The 22,705-nt window shown below is 47.3% G+C and overlaps 1 protein-coding gene across 1 annotated transcript in view; it reads left to right on the forward strand.

Annotated features, from left to right (window-relative positions):
* ATOX1 (antioxidant 1 copper chaperone) overlaps positions 1–1,092 on the forward strand; it is a 23,139-nt gene extending 22,047 nt beyond the window's left edge. The window contains exon 4 of the mRNA XM_045284822.1: positions 955–1,092. The gene's annotated coding sequence lies outside the window, so the exon portion shown is untranslated. The remainder of the gene's footprint in view (positions 1–954) is intronic.
* Positions 1,093–22,705: the final 21,613 nt, after the last annotated feature.

Here is a 22,705-nt window from a genome sequence, read left to right on the forward strand (position 1 = left end):
GCAGCCAGCCTCCTCTTCCTCCTGAGAAGTAGCTATTGGGCTTGAACCACTGACCTTGCAGCTAGCAGCCCGCCATGCCACCAGAGCTGCTTTGTGTCACTATAGGAAATCTCACACTTAGTCGAGTAGTAAAACAGCCAGCTTAAACCGTGATCAAAGCATAGCCATCATCACACTACCTGTGGCCGACTCTCCCCACGCTCAAGGTTGTTTAGAGCAGGTGCTAGACGGCATGTACTCTCACCTGCAGCCAGGGCAGTGCGGGGCGTGTGTGCGGGCTCCTGGAGATTCAGACATGCAGCCCTGGCTGAGGAACACATGGCCAGCCTCTCGTGGACAATGACACCCAGGCGGCAGCTGACTTTGGGGTGTGTATTTTAAAAGCTTTGGGACCAACCGCTAGAGGAGCCAGCGGTGTTATGAAGGCCCCGTGGTGATGCAGAGATAGTTCTGCACCTGCTAGTCAAGAAGAGGGCAGTTTGAGTCCACGGAGAGAGATCTGACAGTCTGCTCCCCTGACCCTTACAGCTGTAGAGACCTTGGGGGGCAGTTAGTTCCCTTGCCCTACAGGGGTGCTCTGAGTCTGAATTCCCTTGGCAGCACACACAGCCACATTTGTTATGGAGTCACCTGGAGAATCCAGCTGGAGGCAAACCTGATTGTTCAGGACCCACATAAACCCGGTCGTCCAGTTCTCTGCGTATCCCAGCAGTCCTGGGAGCTTGCTGGCAGAGGAACCCACAGGAGTTGGCTTAGCAAGATGACTGGGCTCCAGCCAGCCCGGCCATAGGGGACTTGGAGGGAGAAGTGCCCATTGGGATTCAAATCATACTCTGGCGCCTTGGCTCGCCTCTTCCCCTCCCCTTCCCCAACTGAACCTTTGCTGCCTTTGTGATGTCTCCATGTGCACAGCAGATGGCGCCTTTGTTCCACCTAACTTTTCATCTCTGCTAGGTTGGCTGATCCTCGCCCGTCCCGGCTTCCAGAAAGACCCAGCAGCCCTGCTCAGGGATATGCGTTCCCGTGGAGACCCTCACTCACCCGATGCCTCCCTTGCTTCCTTGCAATAAAGCCAAGCTGCTTTTATTGAAATGTGGTCCGTTGCGTTGTCTTTATGTCTCTCGCTCACATGCAGGTCTGGGTTCGCAGTGCTTTGCTTGATTGAGTGGACATTTCAGGAGTCAGAGGCCTGGACTCAGTTCCCATGTCTGTCTGGCAGCCTTTCGCTGTGTGACTTGTAGCAGTCCTTCTCCCTCTCTGAGCTTCAGGTTTCCTCCCCTGTACAGTGAAGGAGCTGGGCAGATCGGTGGTTGCCTTTCTACACACGGCTGTCAGCCGCCACACTGGTATATCGAGTGACTTACTTTTAAGGGACAGCTCATATGCTGCACACGGGCCATCAGGAGTCAGAATCCACTCTAGGCAATTGGAGCAGGGGGTGGGGGGCAGTTCGTTGAGGCGTTTGAAATAGTGGGAAAGTGTCAGAGGAAACCGAAGAGTCTGTGGGCGCAATTGTACGGCGATGATACATAAAGATTATGGTGAAGTCATTGAAGAGAGGAAGGATGAGCGGAAAATAAAGGAGTCAGACTCACTTTATGGTAGCATGCTCACCTCAGCCCCTCTTAATGGTCCACGTGGAGGTAGAAGAGAAGAGAGCGCTTTATTAACTCGGGGCATTTATCGGTAGCCACAAGACATGCATATTGAGTAGTTACATATGCCACAAGGTGGGTGGTAACCAGTAATGTCCCTGAGCTCACAGGTGAGGAACCCTAATACCTGCATTGGGGGAGGTATGAGGAGGGCTGGGAGGAGAAAGCATAAGAATGTCTGCCTCTGTAGGGAGTAGAATCAACCATGTGCTCACTTTACGACTGCATAGCTCTTAGGGGAGAGTCTGTGATATTTAAAGCAGGATAATGTACTTGGACTTTACCTCTAACTTACCAAAGTGGAGGCTTTCCTACCGTAGCATACCAGCTTTCCAGATTCCCTCTGTTATAAGTTAGGGAACATAATACTGGCCATATTTCCCTGTGCTAGTTTCCCACAGGAAAGAATCCCGTTTCCAATTGTGTTCCCCCCCCCCCCTAGTTTGACCCCTTCTGAGAGTTTGCATTTCCACCCCAGACACACTGCATCAGAATTTACATTGTAATAAGTCCATCAGCAAGGGCTTGAATTGGAAGGGACCAGTTTGAAGCCCGGGAGGGCAGACAGGTGAGGACAGTGCTGGGTTAAGATCCAGCCCCAGCCACTTTGATGGCCACGTTACCTGCACCCACACTTGTACAGAGATGTGATGGCAGCAGCACAAGTGGTGGTTCTGAGGGTTCAGGGAGGTGTGAGGCATGTTTGCCAGGTAGCAATCACTCCGTAAACAGAAACCATCACTTTCTGTGTTGCTGAGAACATACACAACAGATCCACCGACTCAAGTTTTTACATGTACAATTCAGCGTCGTTGATTACAGCCTTGGAGTTGTGAGAGGATTCTCACCTCACCTTCCTTTTCTGAGTTGTTCCTCCGGCATTAACATTCGCTTCCTAGCTTATCTTTCAAGCTATTGTCCATTTGATCCCACGTAGAAAGCCCTGGTGGTGACCTGGTGGACGGCAGTTCCAAACCACCAGTCACTATGCGGGAGAAAGAGAGGCTTTCTACTCCACTAAAGAGTGACGGTCTCGGAAATCCACAGGGGCATGCCTGCCCTGTCTTACACGGTCCCTGTGAGTCAGCATGGACTCGATGGCGCTGAGTTTGGTTTGAGAGAAGGCTCTAAACGAGCATAATGTTCCAAGTGAACATTCTTTACTCGTTAAGCTGTGGTATTTAATTTTAAGAAAACTATAGAAGATATTTTTGTTAAATGTTTAAGATTATATTAGAGCAATCATTGCAGGGGTTTACCCAGTCCCCAGGGCCCCAGAAGGTCTGGAATTCATGTGAATTTTAAAATTTGGTCTATATTTTTCACCTTTTGGCCAGGATGGTGCATAGAATCTTTGATCCAAGTGTTCAGTAATAATAGATACCAGCCAGTACTTCTGGTTTCCTGGATGCAATTAGCCACACCTTCTACTTCCTCTTCCCGATTCTTCCTTGCTCCAGGGGAGTCGGTCCCAGGTGCACTTGCTTGGTCCCTTGCAAGCTTTTCCGAGTTCATTTCACTGCACAGTGAATGCGGAGGCCGAGCAGAAGCACCCACCACGCCATCAGGCCAGTTCATTGGCCCTCAACCACCAAGGAGTCACATCCCATGGGGGGCTTGGACGTACATTGCAGCCTCGGCAGCTACTCTCGTGAATTTTTCTATCACAACTTTTGCCAATTCAACTTTTCACAGGTGTGCAACTTCACTGAGAGCAACTGTGTTAGGGGCTGTGTCATCCTACCAGTCTGTATTTTGCTACCCAACAACCCCTGGAAATGACATTTAGTATTTCAGGCAGCCTGAGAATTAGTGCATCCCAAAGGGATTCAATTGTGTCTAAACCCAAAGCCGTAGTTTGCCTCCTGCGAGTGGGGTTGGGGGAGGAGGGGGGCTGCAGTGGAGTCAGTTCTAATTCCCGCCAGTCCCACGTGTAGCTTTACTCTCGAAAGTACATCATCAAACTAGCCATTCTCAAACGTTTCTCCTCTTGTTTCCTTAAAAAGGATTGAGGATTTCCAAGGGTTGTGCTTGTCATTATCTATAGCACTAGAAATGATCTTAGAAACTTTAAAAGCACAACACTGCAAGCACACCCCCCACCACATACCTTGTAGACTCCAACAGCGTGGGCATACACAGTGAGGCGCTGAGGCCAATGGATGGCCTCTGAGGGGAATGGGTGCTGGACTTTTCCTGGGGGCTGTGCACTAGAATGACCCCTTTATGCACTTAGAGGACACTTGCCGAGACCCGGGATAACACCTGAGCTGTACCTGGGCTGCTGTGACCCGAGGACCAGCCCCTCTGTCATCTCCCAGCCAGTAGCAGTCTCCTCATCTGCTTAATGGGTGGCGTAATTACTACCTGCACCTCAAGGTGGAGGACCTGAAACTAGGTAGCCGGTGATAAGAAACTGTTTCGCCTTTAACCCGGTGTGCTAACATCGTTTGCTCCTGTTATGAAAGGAGTTTCAGAGCAACAGCATCTGCCCTGGCGATCCCGCTTGCACACACAGACTTGAGAATTGGGGGCCGCCGGGCTTCCCAACTCTGTGGTTCACCCGGTTCCTCGCCACCAGAGGGCAGTGTCCTCTGAATCGGTTCCCTGGTCTCCATCTCGGTAGTGTGTCTCCTGGGCTGAGAAGCGGAAGACACTTTCCGCAGGCTATGGGAACGCAAACCTGAGGACCACTTCCGTCCTCACGGTTTCCTCACTGTTTAAGACTTAATGGATGTCTCTATAAATAGTATTCAAATTTGGTGTCTCTTCTCAGAAGCGACTCCATGCCGTGCGTTTGGTTTTTTCTTATTTTCCTCCTCTCTTTCTGTGTTGGGCTGCTAACCCATCAGGCTTTCTGCTCCTGTGAACAACGTACAGCCATGAAAACCCACAGGGCAGTTCTACTCTGCCCTGTAGGGTCACTGTGAGTCAGAATTGACTCAGTGAGTTTGGGGTTTTCTGTCCTAAAACAATGCATGAAAGGGACTAAAAAAAATCTGTGAACATTTTTTTTCATTCCAGTTTTCCACAAATATTTTGAAGAGCCCTCATCTGTATATCCAGATACACCCCAGAAATAATTACCAGAAGGAATATAATGCACATCCTGCGTCCAGTTTCCTCACGTCTGTCCCCATCCCTGAGCAGCCCCTGCCAAATGTTTCCTGTCACTGTGGGTTAGGTAGCATTTTCTAGAACTGTGATCATGCACCACAGTCTCCCTTTTGTTTGGCCTTTTTCACATAGTACACTTATTCTGTGAGTCATGCCTACTGAGAGTCCATGTCATTTGACCCCTGCCTCGCACCTGTTCTCGGGAGCCCTCGTGGTGTGGCGGTTGGGGCGTGGAGCTGCTGACTGCAGGGCGGGCTGTTTGGATGCATTAGCTGATCCGTCGGTGAAAGCGGAGACTTTCTGCTCCTGTGAAGATTCACAGCCTCACAGACCCACAGGGGAGGCCTGCTCTGTCCAATAAGGCGCTATGAGTCAGAATGGCCCTGCCGGCAGCTAGCTGACTTTGGGTTTGGGAGCGCCTAGCCCATTGGATGGGCAAGTACCTCCACAGGTGTATTCATCCAGCTGCGATTGGCCACTTGAGTTGTTTCTCCTTCTTTCATTGCTCTCTGGAGCTGGGGAAGGCACCCTGGAGGTGCTGTGGTTAAGCACTGGGCTGCCAACCTCCAGGTCCGTGGTTCAAACCCACCGTCCATTCAGCTTCGTATGAAGGAGCCCAGTGCTTGGCATAAGGTTCCAGGGTTTGGTTTTGTCCTATATTCTGAGCTGATTCTCAAAAGTCAGCTACAAAGTATACCCCTAGAAACATGCAGGGGACCTCCCTCATTCTCCTCTCCTGCTGCCTCTCACAGCTCGTTTCCGGGAAGAGCATTCGTTCAGACTGGCCCTTAAAATGAGCCATAGACTAAGCTGTTAAATTAGCAGACTAATGTTTAAGGGGTCTTGCCATTTTTCCTGGGTCTGTTTAAGCCTGGTTTTGTAAATGTCCACCTGTCAGTTTCCTCGTAAGTTCCTGCAGCCTCTGTATTTAAGCTCTTTTCTCTGCAGAGCTTCAGTGACTCCTTGCACGGGTCTGCCCGATCCTGGGTGGGGCTGGTCCTTCAATACTCGGACATGTTAGCAGTCTGCTACCTCTGCCTGACAAGACTGACAGCCTTGGAGATCCCCAGGATCCCCGCGGCTCGGCCTCAATGAGTGGGAAGCTTGATGGCAATGGGCTTGGGGTTTGGGGTCTGGAATTATCAAGGTCCCCCATGCTCCCCACAGGGCCCCAGAGAGTCTCTGGGGACGGGATGTCCCAAACCTCCCAAACCCAAACCAATACCCTTGCAGCTCCACTGGCCTTTTTCTTGATCAGGGTTCCTCCTACAGCCAGACTGTCCCAGCCCTGCTCTGCATTCAAGGTCCTGTCCCACCTTGGGGAAAAATACCGATTCTTTTATGCACCTCAGTTTCTACATCCGTAAAATGGGGGTCCTAAGGTAAGGTGACCAGACGTCCCGCTTTTGGCGGGACAGTCCCAATTTTTAACAATTTTTCCTGCATCCCACGGCATTTTTAAAAAGTCCAGATTTTTGGAAAGAATGCACAACAAGCTAGGGTATACGGTTTTTGGCTGCCATGTGGCTATTTCGCCAGGATATGAGTTTTATCAATGGTGTCCCGCTTTACCAATGTTAAAATTTGGTCACCTTATCCTAAGAGTACCCACCTCATGTGAGTATGGTGAGACTGAACTGAGGTTATCGTGTGCTTAATCCTTTCCAGCAGCACCCCACAAATAAGGCTCTTTGTGTGAACAAGTCTACAATTGTGAAGTGGACAGTGGACACTGGGAGACTTTGGATCCTGGTGGCCCCCCAGCCCTGACCCACGACGACGGAAAGTAGGAGCAGAGCTTGGAGGATCACAGCACGTGGGAGGAAAGTGGTGGGTGTTCAGGGCATGGTCCTCTCTGTGGCATCCGCCTTTCATTGGTACCAGGCTCTTTAAAAACCCGAGCCTGTAATTTCGTGGGAGTGTCTGCCTGAGCTGCTTTTAGATTTCTATGTCTTTAGGGTTGTGGTCACTTCCTCTAAGTGAACAAAACAAGTTTCCTAATCGGCTTCCTCAGAGAGGTCAATCTGTACATCGCTGGACAGACCCCGGAATGCGGACTGGCGCTTGAAATAAATGAGAAACTAGCTTTCCGGAAGGGTGCTGCCTCCTCGGGGGCTCCTTTTCGTGGGCTCCAGTGCCCCCTCCTCCAGAAGCACAGAGCCAGGCACCTAGAAACAGGCTGGGCCTTGGATCAGAACACGGCTCAGAAGGCAGGCAGACAGGGTCCCGTCCCGCTTGGCTGCTGACTAGCCGCTCACACTGAGTCTTTTGAGGCCCCAGTTTGCTCTTCTGTGAAACGGGACAAGTAACAGCAGTCGCTTCTGAAAGTGAGCAGAGATGCCGCGTCCGTCCGCACAGAAGGTGCTGTTTGGCTCTGATTGTCTTAACGAATGCCAAAAGGCTAGTTGTTCATTCAGCTCAGTCTACACCACCCCCTAGCTCTACAGGTGGTCCCCACGGCCTGACCTCTGACAGGGATTGCCTCGAGCCGCTTCCCTGCTCTGAACAACTGTCCGGGAGGCTCTGCTGGAGAACCCCCATGCATCTCCCGGGCATGTCTTCCTTTCCTTAGCAGTTGTACTGGCATATCATTCATCTGTCATACGATTCAGTAGTTCAGTCAGATCAAGAAGAGCCGTTCAATCGTCACCACAATCAATATTAGAGCGCTTTCGTCATTCTTTTCTTTTAAAAATCACTCTATTGGGGTGTCGTATGACTCTTGTCACAACCCATCCATCCATCCACGCGTCAAGCACTTGGACATTCTTCATTCTTATACTCATTGTTATTAACCACCGTTTCTTTCCAACCGCCCCTGCCAGAGCCCCAGGGAACCATGAATCCACTTCCTGTCTCTATAGATTTATCTATCCTGGACCTCCTATAATGAAAAATATTTGTAAAAAACCCAAACAATAACAAAGCAAAATAGATTTTTAAAAACCTCAATCAAAAAGAAAGCAGAAAATATTAAAACCTCGAACAAATTTAAATGGGTTATAAGGGAGATCACATGGTAACCTGACTGCAACTGCAACAATCCGCTTCCTAATGCATTTTGCATGACAGCAGGGCATTCGCACCTGGTCCATGATCAAAAGGGATTCACCAGGTGCTCAATTTAAGTGTATTTTCTCTTCATTTCGTTCTTTCTTTTTTTTTTTTTAACTAAAAAAGCTTTACAATGGGTTAAATGGGAGATCAAATGATAAAGTATTACATTTTGACTTAACTGTGTCTGCCATGATCAATGTTGCAATGCTCTCTGTCTGTTAGCAGGGCTAGTCACATCCCACAACTATAATCGGAGGAGATGCTCCAGAGGCTTAATCCACGTGTGGATGCTGCAAGTGGATTTTGGGCTTCCACTGTCATCCATAACTCTCACTGCCACTGAGTGTGCTGACTCATAGCGACCCCCTGTAGCCGTCCGCAAACCTGGTGTTCACCATTTAAGCTCTGATACCAGCCCTTCCTTTAGATTTGGGTTATCTTCCTAATAATTCTTGGATCACACAGGCTGGTGTGCTTCTTCCATGTGGACTTAGTTTATGGCTCTCTTAGATGGGTGCTTATTTGAAAACAAGCCTCTAAGATCCCAGACACTATTCTTTCTGATAGCTGGGCACCATCTAGTTTCTTCACCACACTTTGCTATAGAACCCATATTTTCAGTGATCCTGGGCATTTCTTATAACTGGCCCTGAAGCACAAAGCTACCAGTCTGACTTCAGTGGTTCCTCAAAGGCACACTTACCACCTCTTCCCTGTTCGGTCCCACCAGGAATATCCCCAGATCCTTCCCTTAGCCATCCTTTGTGTTATTAGAGATACCTGGTCACTAGCCTCTTGGCCTTTTTGATAATCAGTAGACCCACTGCCATCGAGTATATTCTGAAGCACAGTGATTCTACATAGAGTTTCCTAGGCTTTACAGGAGCGGACAGCCTCACCTTTCTCCCATGTAATAGCTGGTGGGTTTGAACCCCCAATCTTGTGGTTATCAATCCAATGCTAACCATGACACCTTTCCTGGATAGTGGAGGCCAAAGTCACATAGAAAAGTGCCAACTTGTTCTGGGCCCCACTGATCATAACCAGTCCACATGATTTCTGGCCCACCATGGAGAGAGGTAGACTGGGATTGGAGAGGAGTCCTAGCGTGCCGGTAGGGCAGATGGTTAATGCACTTGTGGCTAATCAAGATGTTGGAGGTTCATATCTACTCAGAGGCACCTGGCAGTAAGGCCTGGTGATCTGCTTCCCCCAAACCAATGATTGAAAACCGTCTGGAGCACAGCTCTAGTGTGGGGTCCTCATGAGTTGGAGACGACTGGACACCTGGGAGCAGAGAGAGCACTAGGCCATCCTATAGAGCAGTGGTTCTCAACCTGTGGGTCGCGACCCCTTTGAAGGTCGAATGACCCTTTCACAGGGGTTGCCCAATTCATAACAGTAGCAAAATTACAGTTATGAAGCAACAACGAAAATAATTTTATGGTGCGGGGTGGTCCCCACAGCATAAGGAACTGTATTAAAGGGTCGCAGCATTGGCAAGGTTGAGCACCACTGCTGTAGAGGGAGCCTGGGCAGATTTCTCTGCCTCATCTTACCCAGGAGTTGTGGTTCTGAAGACAGGTAGTACACTCAGAGCCCGAGAGCGTGAGGGTTCCTCCGCAGGGCCCACTCCTCTAGATCACCTGTGGAAAATGCCGTTTTGAGAAGTCTTACCACTTGTGCAAGATCTGCCTGGTCCAATGACATCCATTCCCACGCCTGGCCCTGCTCCTTCCCCAGTTTCTCCTGCCTAGGAAGTCACTGTCCTGCCCAAGGTGCAGTTTGGAAACAGCTTTTGCTGAGGAAGCCATTTGTGGGATTTGAATTCTTTCTTGAGCCTCAACAGCAGTTGTAGTTCCTCCAACATTCCTGGTAATTAAAGGAGCCAGGAAAGCCATCAAGAAGTGTGGGAGGGCTGGAGGGACGGTGGAGGGCTAACGGCTGTGGGAGGGCAGCCTGGGCTGTCTGAGATGCGCACAGCCCCTCCAAGCTTGTATGGAGGTGTCAGGGCAGAGCTGGTGGTGGGACTCCAGGCCCCCAGGACCTTTCTACCACGACGACTCCTCTTCTTTATTAAAGTTGACTAGTTGGATATGAAATTGTTTTAGTATGGCACATTTTAAACCTTTACAAAAGGGAAAGTAAGGAATAAGCAGGAACACTCCTCACCCAACTTTCCTAGCCAGTTTGGTGGGATCTGCCAAGATTCCCACTGTGTGCTCTGCCTGGGAAGATTTTGAAATACGTACCAGCGATCCTCCATAAGTAATTCAGTTTGTATTAGGATGAGATAAAGTTTCTTGGAATAAAGGACAAAGCCACTATAACAACGTCACACCTAACAATTAGTACTGATTTCTTAATATCACAAAATACCCAGTGTTCAAATTTTCCCTATTAAATTAATATTGACTATTAACATTTACCTATCATTATTGATTGCACTATTATTATAGATTAATGTTGGTTTGTTCAAATCAGAATGCAAACAAGGCCCATCCACTGTATTTTCAGTTCGTTTTATCGTGTGTTTACACAGGTGAAAGTTTACACAACAAATTCGTTTCCCATCCACCCCTTTGTGCAGCGTGTTCTGACATTGGTTGCGGTCCCCGTAGTGTCAGCCCTCGGCACGTTTCCGCTCTGCCTTCTTGTCTCCGTCCATCAGGTCTTTGCTCTAGGACAAACGCCATCTAGTGCAGTCGATCGTTCTGAGGAGCATATTCATCACGGACGTCATTGTTTATTTGGGGTCAGTGAACATCGTTTAGCTGAAAGGTGACCTGAGGAAGGGTTCAGCTGCAGGTGAACATGCCGCCTCAGGCTGATAGTCTCAGGGGCTCTTCCAGTCTGCCGTCAGGCTGGTCGTTCTGCGAATTTGAATTTTGCTCTCCATTTCCCTCCCAGTCTACCTGGGACCTTCCATTGCGTGTCGGGTCAGAGGGACTGGCAGTGGTAGGAGGCATTCCCTGCATGTTATTGCTATTGTGGCATCAGATTTTTATTCAAAGTTGATATTTCACTTTTATTTCAAGAGAGCTTTTCTTATCCACAAAAAATCAACTTGGATGTGACAAAAGAATCCAAGTCCACTGCAGTGTTACCTTTCCTCCTTCTAGAGCCACTCAGGCCAAGTTCAGAGCTGATGGGTAAGGAATGATTCTTAAGGCCACAACCCTCCTCTCTTAAAAAAAAAGTAAGTTTATTTTTATTTTTTTTGTTTATTTATATATTTCCCCCTTTGTTTGTGGACTATAATATATGAAAAGAAAACATACTCTGAGTCACACAGCTCAGCTCATCAAAGCAGTCCCGGTACCCCATGAAATCCGCAGTACACATGTCGTTGCCCTCCGCCTTTTCTCCATCTTACCCCCTCCTGACATTCCTGTTCCATCCCCCTCCCCAACCCCCTAATCAGTCTTTAAAATCTTATCCTTTGGTGTGAAAACCATTTTTCTTTTTCTTTATAATTGTGGTGTCATAAAATATTTATCTTTATGAGCTTGACTAACTTTGAGAAGCATAAAGTTCTCTAATTTTGTCCAGGTCTTAAGGTGTTTGACAAATTTGTCACTGTTTTTTAAAAAAATCCATAATATGTACCAGAGTTGATTTATTCCTCTGTAGTTGGGGTTTCAACTGTTGCCATCTTTTTGCTATTATGTAAATTGCTGCAGTAAACATAGGTGTGCATCTGCCTGCTTGCGTCTGCTTTTTATTTCTCTAGGGTGTATGCCAGGTAGAACACTTGGGAGGATGGCACAGGACCGTGCAGTGCTTTGTTCTGGTGTGCAGAGGGTCGCTATGGATGGGAGGCGACTCAATAGCGCGCAACAACAACAACAACAACCAAGTAGAGAGCGTGCAGGGTCCTAAGGTGTTTGCATTTGCATTTGTGTCAGGAAGTGCCACACATTTTCACAGTGGTGGAACAATTCTTCGATCCTACCAGCAACGTGTGAGCATTCCAATCTCTCCACACCCTCTTCCGCATTTATTATCTCCTGTTTATGTTTTTTATTTAATTTTGCTAAGAGTGTTAATGTGAGGTGCTTTCTCATTGTTGTTCTAATTTGTCTTTCTCTTATGGCGAATGAACTTGAACATTTCTTCATATGATTGTTGGCCACCGTGATGTCATCTTTTGTAACTTGTCCATTCTTATCTTGTGCCCATTTTTTTGTTTGGGTTATTTGTATTTTTCTTATTATGGTATTGTAGTTTTCTATAGACTTTTTTCTATAGGTTTTTAAAATTAGCCCTTTATCTGATATCTCAGTGCTAAGTATTTTTCCCCAGTCTATGTTTTTACTCCTTTGGTAAAGTCTTTTGATGCTCATATAGGTTGTATTTTGTAGAAGACCCAGTGCTCTTTTGTATCCTATAGGGTGGGGATTTGGGGTTGTATTTGGTAGTGTATTGAAGCCTTGTATTAGTGAGGCCCTTAAGTCTGTCCTTACTTTTTTTCATTGATGGTATTTATTATGGTTTTAGGGTTTATATTTAGGTCTTTAATTTATCTTGAGCTAATATTTGTACATAGTGGGACGTATGGTTCTTGCTTCATTCTTTTGCAGGTGGAAATCCAATTATTTATTTATTAAAAATTTTTTTTTATTGGGGGCTCATATAACTCATCACAATCCATACATACGTCAATTGTATAAAGCACATTTGTACATTTGTTACCCTCATTATCCTTTTTGTTTTAAATTATTTTACCGAGGGCTCATACATTTCTTATCACAGTCCATCCATCCATCCATTGAGTCAAGCACCTATGTACACCTGTTGCCCTCATCAATCTCAAAACATTTGCCCTCTACTTTAGCCCTCAATATCGTTTGCTCATTTTCCCCCTCCCTCCTGAACCCTTCATAATTCATAAATTATTATAGATTTGTCATAAGTTATCCAACTATTTTTAACATCATTTATTGAACAGGCTATCTCTTTCCAACCAAATATGTTTTAGTCCTTTATCAAAGATCATGTTTCAGTAAGTACTTGGTTGTATTTCTGGGTTCTCAGTTTTAATCCGTTGGTCTTCATGTCTCTCTTGTACCAATACCAAGTTTTCTTGATGACTGTGGCTATATAATAGGTTTTAAAATCTGTGAGTGATAGGTCTCCTACTTTTTTTTAAGTAGTGTTTTGTTTATCCTGAATTTATTTCCTTCCCATATAAGTTGGTGATTAGTTTTCTCTATTTCTTTGAAGAATTGTGCTGGGATTTGCATTGGAATTACATTTCATTTATAAAATGTTTTTGGTAATATTGACATTTTCACTATATTTATTCTTCCTATCCAGGAGCATGGAGCATTTTTCCATTTGTGTGTCTTTTATTTCTTGTAGAAGTATTAGTAGCTTTTTTTGTATAAGTCTTTTATTTCTTTATTAAGATTTATTCCTAGATATTTTATCTTTTGAGTAGTTATTATTTCCTCTTCAGTGGCATTTTCTTTAGTAAACAAGAATCCACCTGATTTCTTTATGTTTATCTTATAGCCTCTTGCATTGTCAACTTTTTCAATAATTCCAGCAATTTTGAAGTTAAATCTTTGGGATTTTCTCTATATAAGATTGTATGATTTTCAAATGAAGAGAGTTTAATTATGCTGTACGTGTATGGATGCCTTTGCTATCTTTTTGATGCCTTATAGCTCTGGTGAAGTCTTCCAGGACTGCATTAAGTAAGAACGGTGATCAAGGGCGACCCTGCCTGTTTCCCTTTTGAAGAGGAATGTTTTTAATTTCTCCCCACTAAGTGACATGCTAGCCACTGGTTTTGCACATATGGCCTTTGTTATGTTGAGGAATTTCTCTTTGCTTCCTGTTTTATTGTTTTTATCAAGAATGGATGTTCAACATTGTCAAATGTTTTTTCTGCATAATTATATGAAACCCCAGATTACTGTATACACAAACCAGTAGTTGTCGTTTTTTTTCTACAATTCAACAGAATTTACCCTGAGAAATAATTGTCTCCACATCATGGCACTTCCTATTAGGTACAGACATGAGCTGAAGTCCCCAAGTCGGCCTGAGCCTCAGTTTGAGACCAGCACAATTCCTTCTTGGATTCCACACCATGGCAGCGAGGGCGTTCTGATCCTTCTTGTATGGGTTTCTGTGTTTGATGTCATCAACACAGTTGATGTACATAGTGACCCGATGTACAATAGATGACACTCTGCCTGGTCCTGCACCGTCCTCACAGCGTTGGTCATACTCAAGCCCATTGTTGCAACCATGCTATCGCTCCATCACCTTAGCGGTCTTCCTCTTTTCACAGACCTTCCACGTTCCCAAGCATCTTGTGTGGGCGAACCACCCAAACCTGGTCAATTCAAACCATGAGGGCAATGTAACCACGAGGAGGGATGCATGAAAAGATTGGGCTACAAGGATGGCCCCAACCAGAGCCGAACTGAGCCCCATCCTAGAAGTACGTGTGACAGAGAACAACACTAAACTTACAGGTTGGGGTGAGGGGCTGGCATATCAGGCCCACACAGATGCAAACCACGCAGGAAAAAGAGAAAGGGCTGGTCGGTCTAGACCCCGTATTGACACACCAAGCCCAGAGGACGACACCCCTGCATGGAGCTGCTAAGGCACAGAGAGGGCTGTAGGGCCGACAACAGCTCATGACATGGAGCATACTACAACAGGGGACAATACTGGGGACACACGGCAGGGAGGTAGTGCAGTCTGAACTCCCCACAGTGGGGCAAATCAAGAAGGAAACATAACAGATCAGCAACAGGAGCAAAGCCAAGCCACAAACCCCCTGAGGAGCCCCCACAATAGACTTCAGGCCAGGAGGGGCAGCTCCTGGAATTCTCCCAGGACCAGTGGGGAGAGAGGCATAAAGGTCAGCGGACAGACCTGTAATTATGTATGTTTCTTCTCTCGCTCTCTTTTTTCTTTTTTTCCCTTTCCTTTTCTTCGATCCTTTATTTTCTATTTCTTTGGTCTATGCCATTGTTGGGTTGCCTACTTACGTAAGACAGGTGTGGGAAGCAAGCTCAAGGAGAAAGCAACGGGACCAACAGTATGGGGTGAGGGGCGGGTTTGCGGGGAGAAGGGGATGGGGGAAGGGTGCGGGGAGCAAACAATGCCATAGACTGGGGAACAACTAGGGACTTAAAAGCAACAACCAGGAGGACATAGAGATCCTGGGGGTGCTGGCGCCACAGCAATCTAGCTGAAAGGAAGTACTATGAGGCAGAAGTTGGGTGAGCATGATGGTGGGGCAGGAGGAGGGTAAAAGGAAACAGAGGAAGGAAGCAAAGCTATGGATAGAGGTATAAGCATTGGCGTGTCCATATGTAAAAACATTAATCCATAAAAATAGAGGTATTGGCATATGTACAGATATTTATATGGCAATATGTACAGGTAGTGGATGGACTTCAGGCCTCTGCTCATACCCTCCCTCAATACAAGAACACTTTGTCCTAACAAATTGGCAATCTGCGATGTTCACCCTCCCAGCACAATCGCTGAAGACAAAATGGGTGCATAAGCAAATGTGGTGAAGAAAGCAGATGGTGCCTGGATATTAAAAGATAAAGCATCTGGGGTCTTAAAGGCTTGAAGTGAAATAAGTGGCCATCCAGCAGGGAAACAAAAAAGCCCACATGGAAGAAGCACACCAGCCTGTGGGATCATGAGGTGTCATCGGGACCAGGTAACAGGCATCAGAAGACCCTTAACAATCAAACAAACAAAATCATATGGTTGAGAACGAGGGGTCAGAGCAGAGACCCAAAGCCCATCCGTAGACAGTGGACCATCCCCCCACAGAGGGGTAATGGGGAAGGGATGAGTCAACCAGGGTGCAGTAAAGGGCCAATGAAACACAAAATTTGCCTCTGGTTCCTTGAGGTTTCCTCACCCCTCACTATCATGACCCCAGTGATGCCTCTCGCTTTGGACTAGACCACAGCATGTACACAGGTGTAGACAAGAGATAAGAGCTCAGGACACATGCAACCCAGGAGCAGGAGTGGGAATAGTGATACCAGAAGGGCAGGGAGAAGGGGGGAGATGGGGAGGAAGGGGAACCGAGCATAATGATCAACAGACAACCACACACCCCTCCAGGGGGAAGAACAACAGAAACCATGGGGGAAGGGAGACAGTGGTTGGTGTGAGATATGAAAGTAATAATAATTTATAATCTATCGAGGGGTCACAAGGGTAGGGAGAGGGAGGGAGAAAAAGAGGAGCTGATACCGAGGGCTCAATAGAAAGTAACTGTCTAGAAAAGAATGATGGTAACATATGTACAAACATGCCTGATACAGTTGATGTGTGGATTGTAATAAGAGTTGTAAGAGCCCCCAATAAAATGATCAAAAGAAAAAAAAAACCTGGTCAATTTTCAGTCTTTTCTCAGAGTCACTGAAGATCTTCAGAAGGGTTTCCCTCACTTTGGTGATTTCCACGGAAGACCTGGAGGCTGGCAGGGCAGATTCTACAGCTACAACCTTTTAAAATTATCTTCAGCAAAATTTCGGTTTTTAATTCAGTAGCCATTAAATATTTCACCACCATGGAAACCTGTGTAAGTTTAAGCAGAAGTATTTGAGTCCCTATAAATTCTTTATTCTCTAGATGCAGCCTTCTCTTGCATGAGGGAACATTTCTTCAATTTGCAAATTGTTTATTGAATTATGGAGCAATCAAATAATGTGTTATTCCTTTGAGTTAATACATGAGTAGACTTTAAGCAAAATGTTAAGTCTCTTTCAGTCTGTACCCACCTGCTCACTTTACCCTCTTTTTGTTTTTCATGGGCCCTTTGGACTGTCGGGTGTCCCCCTTCTGGATCTGCCTGAAGGCATTCAGTCCCCTGAATTTCTTGAAGGTTTGAGCTTGCTCAGAGCCGAGTTTGAGACTGTACGGCGATGCCCTGTTATGATGACATCAGGAAGCACGTAGTACCTGTGTGTCTTTCTACTTGTAATGCCACGATGGATGAGTGGACACAGATGTTGTGAGCATGATCCAGCCACTTTAAATCCCCCATATACTTGTCTCACAATTTTAGCAGCTGTTGATGACTATTGCTTCGCCCATTATTTTCTTTCTTGAAAAAATTATGCAGACAAAGTTGTAAAAACCTAACTGTCCATTAGAGGGTGATTATAAAAATAAAAGCAGCAGTATATTTGCACTATACATTTTTCAACGGCGGCAAATAGCATTTACGTAGACGTTAAAAGGATTCATACCTGCATGAAAATGATAAACTTCAAACTCAGGGCAGTGGCTCACTGTTGGAGAACTGCGGTGGCACAGTGGTTAAGTGGTTGGCTGCTAATGCAAAGGTTCACAGTTCAAACCCATCCGCATTCTGCAGGAAAAAGACACAGTAGTTTGCCTCTAGAAAGATTATAGCCTAGGTAGACCAGAGCATGCACCCTGGTACAGATAAGTGCTCTCGACACAGGGAATCCAGGACAGATAAACCCCTCAGGAACAGTGATGGGAGTAGTGAAACAATGAGGGTAGGGGGAAGGTGGGGGGAGAAGGGGGAGAAGGGGGAGAAAAAGGGGGAACCAATTGTAATGATCGAGGTAGAACACCTCCCCACCACCACCACCACCCACTCAGGGGAATGAAAAACAGAAACACGGGTAAAAGGAGAAGTGGATGGTGTAAGACATGAAAATAATAATAATTTATCAAGGGGGGTCACAAAAAAGGGGGGGTCACAAGGGTGGAAAGGTGGAAGAGGGAGCGGAAAAAGAAGAGCTGATACCAAGGGCTCAAGTAGCAAGAAAATGATGGTGGCAACATATGTACAAATGTGCTTGACACAATCGATGTAAGGATTGTTATCAGCGCTAAAGAGCCCCTGGTAAAATGATCTAAAAAAAAATGAAAAAGATTTTCGCTTAGGAACCCCTGTGGGGCAGTTTCACTCTGTGCTCGAGGGTCACTACCAGTCGAAATCTACCTGCGGCAAGTGACTCTTAGTCACTTTGGGAAGATAGGGTGGAGACTAGAACTGGGTTTCAATGGTAAACACATTGTTTCTTGGAGGGCGAGAAATTTGAACCACACGTGGCAAAATATTAACAAAGACCAAAGGCAGGAGGTAGGTCTCCCAGACCAGCAATGTGCTATCATCCAGTCAGTGTTGACCTATCACAGCCCAGCAGGACAGACGGGACTGCTCCGTAGGGTTCTCTACGCTGCGAATCTTCACAGAAGTCCACTGTCTCATCTTTCTTCCCTGGAGCGGCCGTTGGGCTCGACCTTCTGGTTAGTTGCTGGACGTTTAACACAATGGCTCCTTGAGGCAGGCCCAGAGGTGTTAGTCAGCCTCTGGGAAGACTGGAGGCAGGCCCAAAGGTGTTAGTCAGCCTCTGGGAAGACTGGGATATTCAGCCACCCTCGTTCAATGTCATAGAAACCATTAGACAAGTTTAAGCAGGAGCTGGTAAGTTATAACAAAATAAGTAGAGATCTCTATGCTTGCATGAACATGGCACTGTTAACCAAATATTGCCTGTATGAACTAAGGATTTTTCCAGTATTTTTGTTAGTACAGTTGGGAATTGCCTTTTTAAAAAAATGGATGTTAAGTGTTCCATTGTGTGCCTAGCCATCATTGATTCCGTCAGTTCCTTCCTGACGGACTTTTCATCCGCCCCCCACCCCTCCAGTGTTTTGCTATAATAAACAAGACACTCATAACTGTCCATATTTGTCTGTTCTAGAAATTGGTAAGTTCTGCATACTAATTTGTTTGGAAAATAGGGTTTTCCTGCTAAAAACAAAATCCAAGAAGCCAGGGGATTAAAGACTCTTTCATCTTGGGCCTTCTGTGAGTCTCTTTTTCTTCAGGTGACTGACTGGCCTGGAGATGAGTTGAAAGTGGGTGGGCAGCCGAGGTCCTGGGAAGGAAGCCCAGGCCAAGCGGAGAGGCTTCCTGGGGCGCAAGAGGGAGGAAAACAGTCCTCGGCACGTTGCGGCTCTCCGCTCGGAGCAGGGTGTTTGTCAAGGCCGGTGGGGGAAGAGTTGGCCAGACTCTGCGGGGTCCAGTGTTGGCTGGGAGCAGGCCGGAGAGACTGGAGCCATTCAGCTGGGTTCCAAAAGGAGCAGGGGAGGAAAGGAAAACAAGTCAGACACACACTGGGTGGCTGGCTGCTGGCTGGCCCCGGCTCTTGGTACAATAAGCCACTGCCAGGCGGTGGGGCCCCGCCCCGCTCTCCCCTGGGAACCCAACCCAGGCAGGGCAGGTTTAAGTCAGCCCCGCAATTGCTTCTTGGGGTCTACAGTGAATGGATTTTTACAGAGTTTGGGATACAGTACTTTTCCAAAGAGATGGGTTACCTGGGCCAGGAGGGGGATTTTCCAGCCACACAGTGTATCCTGATGTGTCATAAGGCATGCTTTATCCATCCAAGGGACTCCGGCCTCCCTTGCCACTGTTCCAGCAGCATGCTGTTAGTGACACACAGGGTCCAGCAGTCAAGGCAATGCCAGGCCAGTCTAAATCAAGCAAACTTCTTTGCTGCAACTGGGATTCTGAGTCTTCAATATGGTTGTTCTTCGTGAATTTCAAAAAAGTGTTAAAATGTGCAATGTTTCCCAAACTGTTCGTCCTGGCAGCAGTCCTCCACCCGCCACCATTCCCAAGAGTGGCATAGCAATGTCTTTGCTGAGCGCTGTTTACTAGTTGTCATCCTTAGGATGAAGCTGGAGCCTGCCAGGCTTACCCTTAAGCATGTGAGCACTGAGAACACTGGCCCATGAGAGAGCTGGGACACTGCCACGTCCTGCTTGAAAACACGATCGGCATCCTTCCAAGATAAAGCGATTGACTTCCATGAGTTTTGTGGATTGAATTGAGTCCTCTGATACAGAGGATGGAGTCCTAACCCCTAAACCTGTGAACGGGACCAGGTGTGGGCATGGGGCCAGAGAGGACCCGTCCTGGAGCAGTGTGTTAGTCCAGGGAGACAAGAGAAACATCATGCTCAGTGTGTTAGTCCGAGGAGACAAGAGAAACAAATTCGTAAACATACACGTGTATAAGAAAGAGCTTTATATACAAGAGCAATTGAACATTGAGAAAATATCCCAGACCAGTCCAGATCAAATCCACAAATCCGATATTAGCCCATATGTCCAACACCAACCTATAAGGTCCTATAAGGTCCTCTTCAGAGTCATGAAACACATGCAATGACACCGAGTGCAAGAAGATCACAGGCCAGTGGATTGGAAGTCTTGTGGATCCCGTGGCATTGCAAGCATCTCAGCGCTGGCAGAGGTCTGTCTCCACATGGTTCCTACAGCTCTGAAACATTGACTGCCTCAGGGTAGCTTCATGTGCCTTCTCAGAAATGTCTCACAGGGAGTGAGCCAAGAGACAGAGCGTCTCCGCCTCCAAGGAGGAATACCAGCGTTCCCAGAATCCTCAGGAGAAGGCCATGTCCACACAGAGGCCTCATTGGCTATATCCTGATTGACAGACTAGACTCCACCCCTTCACTCTGAATCCTCTCAAGTCCCAAATTGACACCAGATTATGAAGTAGAGGGTCGGGGAAGAGAGCAAGACCAGGCAGATCGACAGGGGCCGCACGCAGCGACAGCTGCAAACATAGTCATCATCATGAGGGGGCCAAGGGCAGGATGGTGGATTATGGTTGTGTACATGGGGTGGGGGTGGGGGGATGGATTAGTCAGAACAGACTCAAGGGCATCTAGCACTTTTATTTTAATACCCATGTTAATGTGGTTCTTATCTGTGTAGAGGGCGTCACAAATGCAATCATTTCTGAGTAAAAAGTGAAATCCTTAGGCCAATATTCCCTTCCCCCGACTATAACTCCCTGCTTAGTATATTACTCTACTACCCACCCTTCTATGATATCTAAGTCTTCAGTCTTGTCCATCCTGGGCATCAGCATTCCATATAAAGACCCTTGTGCAAAGAATCACCCCAGATCCCTCCCAGCCTGAGCCAGGTCCGGGAATCCGTGCTGTCCATCCATCCGAGTTGAGGAAACCATAGGGATCTCCTCTGGCCTCACAACGGAGAGGAAGGGTCAAGTCCACCAGTCCAAAGCTGATTACTACAAGGCAAAAGTCAGACGTGTCCCCACCTGCCACCCTTCTCTTTCCCTATTCTGACACCAATCCTTCCTCCCACGGTACTGCCACCCACTTGTCTCTGGTCCTCAGGTTCCCACTCACACGGTCCCTGGTCCTCTAGCTCATTTTGTGAGCTGGAAAGCCTGTCCCTCTGCTTCACGGAGCTTGGCCTGTTCGTCTGCTCCGTCTCATGAGCTCAGTTGCTGCAGCCGCTGCTGCTTCCAGCATTTCAGATGGGGACCTGCAAGGCTTCTCTGCTGGCTCTTCTGTCTCGATGGCCACCGAATTCTCTGTTCCTGCGTCTGAAATGACTCTTTTAGACCCAGAGGAAGGGCAAAACTGACCAGTCCCTGAGTTAGTGTCCCCTACACCCTGTTTTAGTGTCCCCTACACCCCTACACCAGGAGGAAGATGAGGCTCTCTACTCCTGTAAAGAGTCGCAGTCTCAGAAACCCACAGGGGCAGGTCTACCCTGTCCCATAGTGTTGATCTGAGTCAGAATCAACTTGACCGGAGTGAGGGTTTTGGGGGGAAGGGTGGTGGTTTATTCCTTGCTCCTGCTGGGGGTGAGTTACAGACACTATGGGTGGAAGAACACACTCAACAATCTCACTTCACCACAAGTGTCCTCTGACTAACGGCCCCATAATTCCCAGACAGGAGCACAGCACCTGCCCCACCAGCCTCCCCAGTCCCATTTTAGAAGTAAGAGGTGCATCTGGAGAGTATCTGGCAGGAGATGACTGGATAGCCAGACAGAAGTGGCTGGGCTGGGGGTGGAAGGTAGGGTAAGGAAAAATTCAGAATCCCAGAAGTGGAAGGAGATAAAAGACCCAGGGACCCCCAATGTGGGGACTCAGCGGGATGTGATCAGGAGACCTTGAGTTGCTCTATGCCTGTGCAGACAAGAAACTCCCCCAACTCCCTCTCTTGCTTGCACCAGTGCAGGCAACCACAGAAGGAGCAGCATAGACACAAAGATAAGGTAGCCCAAATGGGGGAAGATAGGTTCCACGTGAAGATTCCCAAGAAACCTAGGGCCACAGGGGCTGCAGAAGCTGGAAAAGATAGAACCTTCCCCAGAGCTGACACAGAGAGTTTTCCCCTAGAAACACTGCCCTGAATTCTGACCCCTCACTCCCTGAACTCAGAAGAAATCGATGGCTATTTTAAGCCATCCACTTTATTTCTGAAACAGCAATACCAGTGACCCGTGGCCATGAGCATGAAGGGTTTTCCTGAATTTCTCCGTTGGGAGTGGCCCCTGGTAGGACAGGCTAGTTCAGCCAAGAGGGCAGAGGAGTCAGGGCTTGCTCCAGCCTGTGTGTCTAAATCCACACTTCTTTTGACCTCGGGAGTCTGACCATCACAGACCCCACAGTAATCTCTGAGGGCCTCTGTGGGTCAGGTGCTGTGTGCACTGAATCATGGGAGACAGACTCACACACTGGGTTCTGAGGGAGCTGGAGAAGACCTCTTCATCCAGTTAGCATTCCCAGGGCCTGGCGGTGCCTCTGATTCCACCTTTGGAAGCATTCCCTGGGGTTAGAATGCAGAGTCATCTGGAAAGAATCCTTGCCAAGTTCCTGAAAGCCTCTGCTCTGATCTGTGTGGAAAGGGCCAGCCTTGGTGTTGCGTAAGGATGGAATGGCTGGTATCAGAGGCCGGGCATGCGAGCCTTTCTCCTCTTGAGTCATTAGACAAGGCCGATGGCTTGTTTTCTAAGGCCCTTGATACTGAAAA

The sequence above is a fragment of the Echinops telfairi genome, unplaced genomic scaffold (genome assembly GCF_000313985.2).
Source record: "Echinops telfairi isolate 266 unplaced genomic scaffold, ASM31398v2 ScPeMD7_7469;HRSCAF=8507_0, whole genome shotgun sequence".
Classification (NCBI taxonomy): Eukaryota; Metazoa; Chordata; class Mammalia; order Afrosoricida; family Tenrecidae; genus Echinops; species Echinops telfairi.